The 13,067-nt window shown below is 36.9% G+C and overlaps 1 protein-coding gene across 1 annotated transcript in view; it reads right to left on the reverse strand.

Moving 5' to 3' along the window:
- PDSS2 (decaprenyl diphosphate synthase subunit 2) overlaps nucleotides 1-13,067 on the reverse strand; it is a 263,366-nt gene that overhangs the window by 249,399 nt on the left and 900 nt on the right. The window lies entirely within an intron of this gene.

A 13,067-nucleotide genomic window follows, 5' to 3' on the forward strand; every position in this document is an offset into this window, starting at 1 on the left:
TTTACCTATTTTAGATTTTTCATGTAAATGAAATCATACTTTGTATCTGACTTCACTCAGCATAATGTTCTTGAGATCCATCCATGTTTGAGTGAATCATTGATCAACTCATTTTTCTTTCTGAAAAATATTCCATTCACCTTAGACATTTGGATAGTTTCTAGTTTATGGCTACAGTAAATATGCTCTGAATAACTGTGTTAAAATCTCTGAATGCACATTTGTTTGCATTCTCTATCATTTCAATACCCAGGAGTGGGATTGCCGTGTTTTAAGATACAAGGATATGCTTAACTTTTTAAAAAATGACCAAATAGTTCTTTGAAGTGGTTGTACCATTTTACATTCCCACTAGCAATGTAGGACAGCTCCAGCTGCTACACGCCCTCGCCAACATTTACTATGGTCAGACTTCCTAAAGTTACCCATTCTCATTTCTATATAGGGATTTCTCTTTCTGGTTTGACTTTGCATTTCCAGACAACTAATGATGTTGAGCATGTTTCACGTACTTACTGGCTAGATAACTTCTTCTATAAAACATCCAAATCTTTTCCAGTTTTTGAACTGGTTGTCTTCTTACTGAGAGGTAAGACTTCTTTATATGTTCTAGTCATTTGTCAGACATGTGTATATTTTCTTCCAGTCTGTGGCTTGCCATTTTGTTTTAACATTTTCCAAAGAGCAGTTTTAAATTTTGATGAACTCTAGTTTTTCTTTTTTCTTCTACACTTCATGCTTTCTAAGAAATCTTTGCTTACTTCAAAGTCACAAAATTTTTTCCTATGTTTTCTTTTAGAATTTTCAGTTTAGTTTTCATGTTTAAGTGTAAGATCCATTTCAAGGTTATTGTCCTTTACAGTATGAGGTAAGGATTAAAGTTCCTTTTCTCCCCCAGTACCATTTGTTGAAAATACTGTATTTTTCCCATTGACCTGCCTTGCAACCTCTGTCAAAAATTGATTACCATATACATGTGAGTCCATTTCTGAACTGTATTTCATCATAGTGATGTATATGCCTACCTGTATACCAATCCCTCATAGTCTTGCTTATTGTAGCTTTCTAGGAAGTTCTGAAATCATGTGATGTTAGCATTACAGGGTTAGTTTTCAAAACTGTTTTGGTTATTCTGGATCTTTGCAATCACTGATTAATTTTAGGATCAACTTATCAATTTTGACCAAAAAAATTACCTGAAGAAATTGTGACTGAGATTATGCTAAATCTACAGATGAATTTGGGAAGAACTGACATTTTAACAATATTAACCCTTCCAATCCATGAACATGGTATGTTTAGGTCATCTTTGATTTCCTCATTTATGTTTTATAGTTCTCAATGTACAGACTTTGTATATATTTTGTTAAATTTATCCCTTCTCACTTCATGTTTTTGCTAATATTATAAACATTTTGCAAATCCATTTTCCAACTGTTCATTGCTAATATAAGGAAGTACAATTGATTTATATATTTTGACATTATATGCCTTATACTTGCCAAAATTGCTTATCAGTTCTAGCAGCTTTTCTGTAAATTCTTAGGGATTTCTTAGCATGGGACGTTATTTAGATATAAAGACTAGCTTTTATTTTCTAATCCAATATGCCTTTAATTTCTTTTTCTTGACTGGCTAGAACTTCTGGCAAAATTTTGAACAGAAGGGTGAGGAAGAACATCCTATCCTAGGGAGAAAGCATTCAGTCTTTCACTATTAAGAATATTAGCTATAATTTTTCATGGATCCTTTTATATTAGGATGAAAAGGGCACCTATTGCTATGTCTTTAATTCACTTATCTTTTCTTCTTTAGCATCAACTCTGCTATTGAGTCAATTCAGAGTAAGTTTTCCTTTTACACATTAAACTTTCAGTTACAGTTGTTACATTTGACATGTATTTTTTCCTTCATTTTTATCATTAGTCATGTTTTCTTTTAAACACTTGAACATATTGGGGCGCCTGGGTGGCGCAGTCGGTTAAGCGTCCGACTTCAGCCAGGTCACGATCTCTCGGTCCGTGAGTTCGAGCCCCGCGTCAGGCTCTGGGCTGATGGCTCCGAGCCTGGAGCCTGTTTCCGATTCTGTGTCTCCCTCTCTCTCTGCCTCTCCCCCGTTCATGCTCTGTCTCTCTCTGTCCCAAAAATAAATAAACGTTGAAAAAAAAAATTAAAAAAAAAAAAAGAACATATTTATAATAAGTCTTTGCTGATTCCATTATCTCTGTGTCTTATGGATCTGTTTCTACTGACTGATTTTTCTCCTGGGTATGGGTTATATCTTCCTACTTCTTGAAATGTACTATAATTTGTAACTGGATGTTGGCTATTGTGATATTGTGTTGTTGAGTGTCTGGATTTTATAGTCTTCCTTTTAAGAGATTTGATATGCTTTCGCTGGCACTTCTATTACTTTTAGATCAGCACGATCCTTTTGAGACTTGCTGTTCAACGAAGTCTTTCAATACTGTCCAGTTAGAAATCAAATGTCTGCCAGTTTTGTGAGAACTCTGAAAATTGTACAGCTTATAGCTCCCCAGCCTCATGGAGTTTCATCCTAGTCATGTGTTGCCTATATTTCAACAATACACTCAAGTGTGCACCTTAGATTTCTGGAGCCTTTCTCTGTGTACTCCCTCCTCTTCCAGATTCTGCTCTGCAATTTCCAGCTGCCTCCACTTCCCCAAAATCTAATCTGTCTCCTCAAACTCAGCAATGCCACCATCCTCCACTGGAGTTCACCCTTTCTGTGTTGCTATTTGGAAAATACCCCCCAGCAGGAAGCCAGAGTGATAGTTCTCACCTCATCTGTTTACCTCTCACAGGAATCACAATCCTGTACTGCCTTGTACTCCAAGAATACAATTGTTTCATTTTTTTTTTAAATCCAGTTTTCTATTTGTTTACAGTGGAAGGTAAAGTCCAGCACAGGTTACTCTATCTTGGCAGAAGCAGACATACATGTTCAACCTACCCTTTTTGTCTCATCCCATCCCCCACGTTCAGCCCACACCAAACGACTACTTCCCTACACCTCGCTAAGCAGTTTCTTGCGTTTTAATTTAGCTTCCTGCCTTGGTCATTTCCTTCTCATCCACCATGACCCAACACTTAGGTCACCTCGCCTTTGAAAATCTTCAATTTTCTACAGAGATTTTTTCCTCCCTGTCTCCACAGCATATTGGTCACACATACTATAGCATTTATCCCAAGGTACTCTCACTATTTGCACATCTCCCCCACTAAAATGAACTTTCTAATAATAATGGAAATTGCTAACGTTTGGATATTTTCTATGTGCCAGATATTGTTCTAAGCACTTTACCTATATTTACCCATTTAATCTCCATAAAACCCTAACATATACGTACTGTTATCATCCTCATTTTACAAATGAAACTAAAGCACAAAGAGGTTAAGGAAATCGCCTGAGATCACATAGCTTGGCAGTGGTAGAGCCAGAATATAAATCTAAAGAGTCTGATTCTAGAGCTCATGCTCATTATACTGTTTCTGATGAATTCCTGAAGGGCAGCAACTGTGTCTTATTCTTGTTTGTACATCCCATGCCAAGAGCACCTCAAACATTTGTGGAATGAATTAAAAATTTTAATTTTCTCCTAGTCATACAAAAAAAAAAAAAAAAGTCCTTCATAAGTAATGCAGGTTTGTAGTCAGTAATTACAGAACTGAATCTAGAAAGGGTCTTTTATAAACATGGAGGAGACTAAAATTCCTTTTCTAATAATATGTTTAAAGATCTCTGAAGAATTTTAACATGCAGAAAAGACTAAGAAGGTTTTTTAGGTAGCCAAGTTAATGTAGTGAACTCAGAAACAAAAAGTCTCTGCTAAGGAATCAACACCCCCTAAGAGAGAGATGAAATGCCATAATTTGTCTCCACTAAATGCATACTAAATTAATCCCATCTATCTAAATGTGCAATAGAGATGGAGGCAAAAGTAAAAAGACAGGGTATTTAAACAAAAATTTAATCCTAAAAGCCAAATGTGTCAACAGTAATCAATGAAAACAAACAAAGCCACACTGCTCAATGAAGTTAACTATGTATAAACAACAAAAATTTAACTAATTCTGTATGAAAAGAGTATGAGTCATTACCTTGGAAACAATTAAGTGTCTATCATATGATTATTAAAAGCATTTAAGTTCTTGGGAGTAAGTAGTATATAAAACTAAAAGTACTTTAAAAAAAGTAATACAGGCATCTCCTGCCTTTCAAAAGTTCAAGTTAAGCCACTTTGCTTTACAAAAGACATGCATTCACACATTTTCACCAAGCAAAAGAAATACAAAGAGGATTTTCTCTTCTATGAAAAAAAGCGAAAAGCAAACTTAGCATCCAGTGTTTGTTCTGCAGTGAGCCCTTACAGAGGCAGTGTGCACTGGGGCTATGGCTGAGCTCCTTCCCTAGGAGCCACACTCAACATCAAGCTGCCGCAGCTTTGAACCGTGTCTGTGAGCATCTGTGCTTTATCTTCACTTATTTTGTGCATTCGTTAGCAAGATGTGTCCTAAAGTGTCAAAAAAGCCTGAGGGAGATTATTCTTTGGGTCTGAGAATGCTTAAAAATTTTCCCATGCAAATTAATGGTAACTGCTTCTTTGCTTTACGCCATTTTGGCTTATGGAAGGTTTCATAGCAGACGCTCTTCTTTCAGATAGCAGGGGAGAGCTGTAAAAATTTACACACAAATTTAAATGATTAAAAACAAAAATATATATATTGTGCACAAGTGGATAATTACATTTCATCAGCAAGATAGTAATGAACCACAGGGGGCGAGATGTACTGAGGGGAAGTGGGGGTTGATGCACCGTTGCTACTTTCAGCCTCTACCACATTACCAATCTACACCGTGTATCTGGGCTTCTACTCCAGCCTACATGGCACCGTCCAGCTTGGTTGGACAGGTCCACAGTCCCTCATCCAAAGTCCCTGAAACCAATTCAAAATTTTTCTGATTTTAGGAAGGTGCATTTTACCCAGCCCTCCAGCAGGATCTGGGGCTGCACCCTGTAATCAAACACATGAATATTTCTGCAGCAAAATGCATGAATATTCACATTAAGTGGAATAAAGAAAGACTATAAATAATCTCACATCAGTTCAGGTCAGATTTATAGGCCTGAAAAAACATCCTCTTTTCTGAGCTTTTAGGATTTTTAAATAGTAGGAAAAGGACTATAGATTTGTGTTACCACATTGCATCCAATCTGCTCACTCCCGCCTGAGAAATGACAATTGCTCCCTTATCTGCCATATTCAATTACAACACTAATTTCTATACTAGTCTAGAAATGGCAGCATCTTTGGAGATCATTTATTCAAACTCCTTATTTCATTGCTTAGGAAACTAAAGCCCAGAAAAGATGGAATAACTTGTGTAGGGTCATACCTACTGACAGAGTGGAAACTAGAACATGCAGGTCTCCTATCTCCCAGGCTGACTGCTTGTTTGTTGGTTCATTTGTTCGTTCGTTCATTCAATCATTCGTTCTCTCTCTCAATTCAAAGTGATTCTTTTCAGTTTTTTCAAATAATTATAGGCTCGCAGAGACTTGCAAAAATAGTATAGTGTCCTATGTACCCTTCAACTGGCTTCCTTCAGTACATAGCTGTGGTACAATATGAAAACTAAAAATGAACACTGGTACATTAGTGTTAACAAAACTACAGATCTTATTCTATTCTCAGCACTTTTCTTAACCTGTATTCATTTGTGTGTATAGGTGTGTATAGTTCTAAGCACCTTTATCCCATGTACAGATTCACGTAACCACTATCAGAATCAAGATACTGAAATGTTCCATCACCACAAAATACCTCTTTGTATTTACACCCTCCCTGCTTCCCACACTGTCAGCATAAGTGCTGACTCTAACAAGCACTAATCTGTTCTCCATCTCCATAGTTTTGTCATTTTGAGAATGTTGTATAAAAGGAATCATACAAGGGCACCTGGGTGGCTCAGTAGGTTTAGCATCTGACTTCTGCTCAGGTCAAGATCTCACAGTCGTCCGTGAGTTCGAGCCCCGCGTCAGGCTCTGTGCTGACAGCTCAGAACCTGGAGCCTGCTTCAGATTCTGTGTCTCCCTCTCTATAACCCTCACCGGCTCATGCTCTGTCTGTCTCTCTCTCTCTCAAAAACAAACAAACAAACAAACAAATAAATAAATCATACAGTACTGTAGGGACCAAGGCCAGCCTATCCCAAAATGGGCTACTTTGGCATGAGCTTTAAAAGTTAAAAGGAAAAGAAACCCAGCAGATCAAGGAAAAGCTCTTCACCTTGACCTCAACTGCACGCTCAAACCAGGAAGAAAGCTATTAACAGAGATTCCTCTTTACCTAAGAAACTTACCTGCATAACAGGGCAAGATTTGTTTTCCAAACATCTCCTTTAACCTTCCTGCTAATGGTCTTTCTCCCCTTTGTAATCTCTAGACCCCAACCCCTCTCAGCTCATATAACCATCTCCTTGCCTCATTGTCTTTGGAATTTCATGTCTATGTGGATTCCCCATACATATGCTATTAAGTTTTATTTTCTCCCATTAATCTGCCTCATGTCCTTTTGATTCTTAGTCCAGCTAGAAGGATCTTGTAGGGCAGAGCAAATTCTTCCTTTCCAACAGCATATAAACTTCTGAGATTGATGTTTTCTTTAATTGTGGTAAAATTTACCATCTTAACCTTTTTTTTTTTTCTTTTTTTTGAGGGAAAGAGAGAGGGAGCACAACTGGGGGAAAGGGGCAGAGGGAGAGACAGAGAGAGAGAATCTTAAGCAGGGTCCATGCTTAGCGCAGAGCCTGACATGGGCTCAATCTCACAACCATGAGATCAGGATCTGAGCCAAAATCAAGAGTTGGATGCTCAATCAACTAAGCCACCCAGGCACCCCCCCCCCCCATCTTAACCATTTTTAAGTGTACAGTTCAGTATATTCACATTGTCATGTGACCAATCTCCAGAACATTTTCATCTTGCAAAACTGAAACTCTACACCCATTAAATGACAACTTCCCATTACTCCCTCCTTCCAGCCCCTGGTAACCACCATATTAGTTTCTCTTAATGAGACTACTCTAGATACCTCATATCAATGGAATAATACAGTATTTGTCTTTTGGTGACTGGCTTATTTCACTCAGCATAATGTCCTCAAGGTTCATCATGTTGTTATGTACCAGAATTTCCTTTTTTTTTTTTTTTTTAATTTTTTTTTAAATTTTTTTTTTCAACGTTTTTTATTTATTTTTTGGGACAGAGAGAGACAGAGCATGAACGGGGGAGGGGCAGAGAGAGAGGGAGACACAGAATCAGAAACAGGCTCCAGGCTCCGAGCCATCAGCCCAGAGCCTGACGTGGGGCTCGAACTCACGGACCGCGAGATCGTGACCTGGCTGAAGTCGGACGCTTAACCGACTGTGCACCCAGGCGCCCCTAAATTTTTTTTTCAACGTTTATTTATTTTTGGGACAGAGAGAGACAGAGCATGAACGGGGGAGAGGCAGAGAGAGAGGGAGACACAGAATCGGAAACAGGCTCCAGGCTCGGAGCCATCAGCCCAGAGCCCGACGCGGGGCTCGAACTCCCGGACCGCGAGATCGTGACCTGGCTGAAGTCAGATGCTTAACCGACTGCGCCACCCAGGCGCCCCCAGAATTTCCTTTTTAGGGCTGAATAATATTCCATTAAATGTATATGGCATTTTGTTTATCCATTCACTTATTGATGGACATCTGGGTAGCTTCCACCTCTAGGCTATTGCAAATAATGATGCTATGAACATGAGTGAACAAGTATCTCTTTGAGACCCTGCTTTAAATTCTTTGGGATATATACCCAGAAGTGGAATTACTGGATCATATGGTAACTCTATTTTTAATTTTCTGAGGAACCACCATATTGTATTCTGTAGTGGCTTTTTACATTCCTATCAGTAGTGTGGAATGACTTATTTCATTCAGCATAATTCTTTCCAGATTCATTCAAATTGTTGTATGAATAAATAGTTCAGTTCTTTTCATTGTTGAGCAGCATTTCATTGCATGGATGTATCACCATTTGTTCAACAAGTCACCAGTGAATGACATTTGGGTTATTTCCAGTTGTTAGCTATTACATATAAAGTTGCTATAAACATTTGTGTATAGGTTTTGACATAAGTTTTTACTTCTCTGGAATAAATTCTCTGGAGTGTGATTGTTGGGTTATATGGTAAATGTATATTTAATTTTATAAGAAACTGCCAAGCTGTTTTTCAGTGTGGCTGTACTATTTTTACATTCCCATCAGCAATATAAAAGAAACCCAGTTTCTCTGCATCTTCACTAGTCTTTCATATTGTCAGTATTTTAAGTTTTAGCCAGTCTATTTGGTATGTAGTTATCTCATCATGGTTTTACATTTTTCTAATGGCTAATGTTATACAAGCTTACTTATCTTTACAGGCTCTTTTTGTTCATTTTCTAATTGTACTGTTTACTTTCTCACCACTGAGTTTGGAGAGTTCTTTACATATTCTGGATACAAGTCCTTCAGATATTTGATTTGCAAATATTTTCTCCTAATCTGTGGCTAATCTTTTCATCTTATTAACCAGGTCTTTTACAGAGCACAGACTTTAATTTTAATGAAGTCCATTAAATGAAGATTTTTTTTCTCTTATGAAATGGGGTTTTGGTGTTATGTCTAGTAACTGTTTCCCTAGCCCTAGATCCTGGAGATGTTCTCGTGTTTTTTTATAAAAGTTATATAGTTTTACATTTCACATTTAAATTCATTTTACATTGATCTCACAGGTATCCATTTTACTTTTTTTTTTTTTTTTTTAAGGTGTGAGGTTTAGGTCAGGGTTCATTTTTTTGTCAATGATGTCCAATCATTCCAGCACCATTTGTTGAAAAGACTATTCTCCTACTGAATTGCTTTTGTACCTTTGTCAAAAATCAATTGGGCATATTTGTGTTGATCTATTTCTGGGTTCTCTATTCTGTTCCATTGATCTATCTACTACTCTGCCAATGCCATACTGTCTTGATCAATGAAATTATATCTAAGACTTAACATTATATAGAATGATTCCTCCCACTTTTTCTTCCCTAACATTGTTTTAGCTATTCTAGCTCCTTTCTTGCTGCTGATTTTACTTTACTACACTGCTTATTCTTGCTTTTAAGGTCTACCCTATACCTACTATGGGTATGAAAGCTTGGGGAAGAAAGGAGAAAAAAGAATCACAAAGGAAACAATATGTAATATACTACCACCACCCTAAAATATTACCTATGTAATTTCTGTCCACCGATCCTAATGACATCCCAATTTCTTCATGAGAGATTCTCTACTATTCCAGGACACTTCAGTATCTCTAAATGAAATAGCTAATATATCGCCACTACTCATTAGCCACAAGTCATTTACTTCCTTCTCGTAGATAGTTGTAAATGTACTGTGTCCAACACAATGCCTGTTCATCAGGGAACACGGTCCATGTTTTAGACTTCTTTATTTTCCTCCATAAGCTTCAGTAAACATTGAGCTAATTAATTGAGGATTTCTTTTGTCTAACTGGAACTTACAATATAAAGATCCTAGGATATCTAGAAAAACAAGGGTAAAAATCAGCTAATTGCTACACTGTTCCTAGTAATAAAGTCATTATTTCACCAAGTCTCAAGATTTTAAATTTAATCTCACTTCTGAATCTGTTAGAGTATACCTCTAGGCTCTTTTTCATTTTCTTGATGAGATGGCTTAGGTAAAGAAAGAGAAGGCAGTGAATAATAAATTATGGTGATTTGCTTTTTTTCTCCTGCTGTTTGCCCAAAATGCCACCCTTCACCCAAATTTTAAGGTTATTAGACATGATTCATCTCTAACATTCCATGAGGATTTAAACAAAAAGGAAAATGGTCCAAGGGGCTGGAATATCGATTTAAGTAAATCACAGAAACTCAAAATTTAAAATGAAACTGTAAAAGAATTTACCAAGTCCAGTTTCCTATAGTCCTACGTAAATCAACTACAAGGGGTGTTTGTGTTCTTGGCTAACATACTGAGAGCATTCTCCTCTTAATTATCAATACTTTGCTGATAAGATTTCAACAAAGTAAGGTGTACATCAATTGAAAAAATATAGTTGCTTAATCCATGTTTTCAACAATAATCATACGGTCTGGAGGTGCCTGGGTGGCTTAGTTGGTTAAGCGTCCGACTCTTGATTCTGGCTCAGGTCATGATCTCACAGTTCATGAGTTCAAGCCCCACAACCAGCTCTGCACTGATGTCATGGAGTTCACTTAGCATCCTCTCTCTCCCTCTCTTTCTTCCCCTCCCCTGCTCATGTTCTCTCTCTCAAAATAAATGAATAAACTAAAAAAAAAAAAAAAAAAAAAAAAAAAAAATCACAGTCTGCCTACTCTATGATCAAATGCCTGCTCCACAGCTAAAACAAATAAATACAGGACTCCCTCCCTAAAAGTTGTTTGTTCACTGACTGCCTGTGAGTTCAGACTGTTTAAATAAATAATTTACAATACACTATCAAAGTAAATATAATAAAACTACACACACATTAGCTCTTTTCTTACAAAATAAAGCAATCCATGTATGTCACCACAACACCTTTGCCAAAACTTAATTATTTTGTTTCTCCCCATTTTTTCTTGCAGTAGTATGGTACGGGGCAGGCAGGGCAAGCTGTTACCAGGAAATTTTTAGAGCCACTAGTCTTACAAGCTTTCATCTAGTGTGTCTCTGGTGGCTTCAGGAGGGATCTTCTCCAACACCCCATGTGATACTCTAGCAACTAAGTATATGAATTATAATTCTCAGAATATACACATTAATTACACTTTTTCTAGCTTTGCCCTTTTCACTTCAATGTTTTATTACAACGACTATAATATGCACAATGCAATGTACTACTCCAACCCCCACCACACACAGTGAAACTCACTATTTGATGACAAAAATAAGAAATTTCATAGTTGTAGTACTGCAAGAACATGGAATAATCTGAACTCAGACATTGCGCATAAGAGTGTCAGCTAGCACAATCACTTTGGAAAACAATTTGGTATTATTTACTAAAGCTGAACACGTGCATACATTCCTGCATCTATTCTTTCAAGACAAGTACACCAGGAGACATGTGCAAATACATTCACAGCAGCATTTTTCATAACAAAAATGCAAACCACCCAAATGCTGATTGAAAGAAGACTGTGGCATATTCACATGATAGGATTTCATACACCAGTGAAAAACTAATGAAGTACAATTAAACATGAAATGGATGAATCTTAGGAAAAATTATGAATAAAAAACTACACATAGCAGACTCCATGCAACAAACTATCATATTTATAAATTTCAAAACTGAGCAAAATTTAACATGGTATTATTTAGAGGAGCACTGATACAATTTTTAACAAGGAAAATAAACACAAAATCCAGTACCCTGGGGCTCAGGGCATGGACTGGGAAGTACAGTTTCAAAAGGATTCATAAGTACAGTTTTAAAACTGGATGGAAAGCTCAATACTTTAATTATTAAGCTGTAAAACATGTAAGTGTGCGTGTGTGTTTTGAGTGTATAGCATCTAAAATCTCTGCAAAATTAATATTCCATCTATAGGACAAGTTTAGCGCAGACATAAAATGACATTCCTGAGCACTGGAGATAATGCCAACAAATAAAATCACTTTATTACAGCTATTCAGTAACTTTTGTAGTGACAAAGAAATGACAGGTGTCTCATAAAAAATTATAGCAAGGGGGAAGGCAAGGGAAGTGGGAGTAGTTATAAAAGGGCAACGTAAGGGATCCTTCTAGTGACAGAAATGTTCTCCATCTTGACTATATCAATGCCATTAATCTACTTCTGATATTGTACTACAGTTGTACAAGATGTTACTATTGGGAAAACTGGGTAAAACATACATTGGATCTCTCTGTATTATTTCTCCCAACAGCAGGTGAATCTATAATTACCTCAAAATAAAACTTTAATTTAATAAAAGAAAATAGGAAAAGATATTTTTGTCTAAGGCTTCTCCACTTTGGTACTATTGACACTGGGGGACACATAATTCTTCATGGTGGGGACTGTTCTGGGAATTGCAGGGTGTTCAACAGCATCTCTGACTTCTAGCCACTAAATGTCAGTAGCATGCCCCAGTTACGACATCTCCATATATTGCCAAATGTTCTCTAGCAGGCAAAACTGCCCCATTTAAGAACTACTGCTTTACTCACAAAAGCAAAGAACTGTGGAAATGTTCTCAACAGAAGGAGTCTCAAGAGACATGACAACTAACTGTAATATGTGAGGCTAGGCTAGTTCCTGTACTAGAGAAAAAAGCTATAAAGGACATTACTGGGTCAATTAGCAAAACTGGAATATCAATGGTAGGTTAAATAAAAGTATTGTATCAATATGAAATGTGTTTAAATAATGTAAAGAATATTCCAATGCTTAGGAAATACACGGTTAAGTATTTAGGTGTAAAGGATCATGATGAATGCAATCTACTCTCAAATGATTCACTAGACATATATGTGTTTTACATATACATGTAAATATTGTGTATATATGTATAGATGAATTTGATTAAAAGGTATACAGATGTGTTCTTCGTACTATTTTTATTCTTGCAACTTTTCAGTATGTTTGAAATTATTTACAAATAAAAAAGGTTTTTGTTTGTTTTTACTGGAGGCAAAAGTTGTGGTCTTAACATCCTAATAGCAAGTTTCACAGTAGTAGTCCAGCATAACTGATAAAAATCCCAAGAGGATCGTGACTCCTGAGTGAATAAATTCCTACCTTAAGCCTGGGACATTCCCTAGAAAGAACTCTCTACCTTCAGCATATCTCCTCCTCCCCATTCTTTCTGGAGGCGACCTCTTGAACAGCGCGGAACCGAGAATCAACCTATCCCGCTTTTAAAAGACCATTCCTAGAAAGGTGACTCAAACCCACATCCTTACTCGATTTCTCCATAATTCACTGAGGCGTCTTTACCCTGAGTAAT

The sequence above is a fragment of the Prionailurus bengalensis genome, chromosome B2, assembly GCF_016509475.1.
Source record: "Prionailurus bengalensis isolate Pbe53 chromosome B2, Fcat_Pben_1.1_paternal_pri, whole genome shotgun sequence".
NCBI lineage: Eukaryota > Metazoa > Chordata > Mammalia > Carnivora > Felidae > Prionailurus > Prionailurus bengalensis.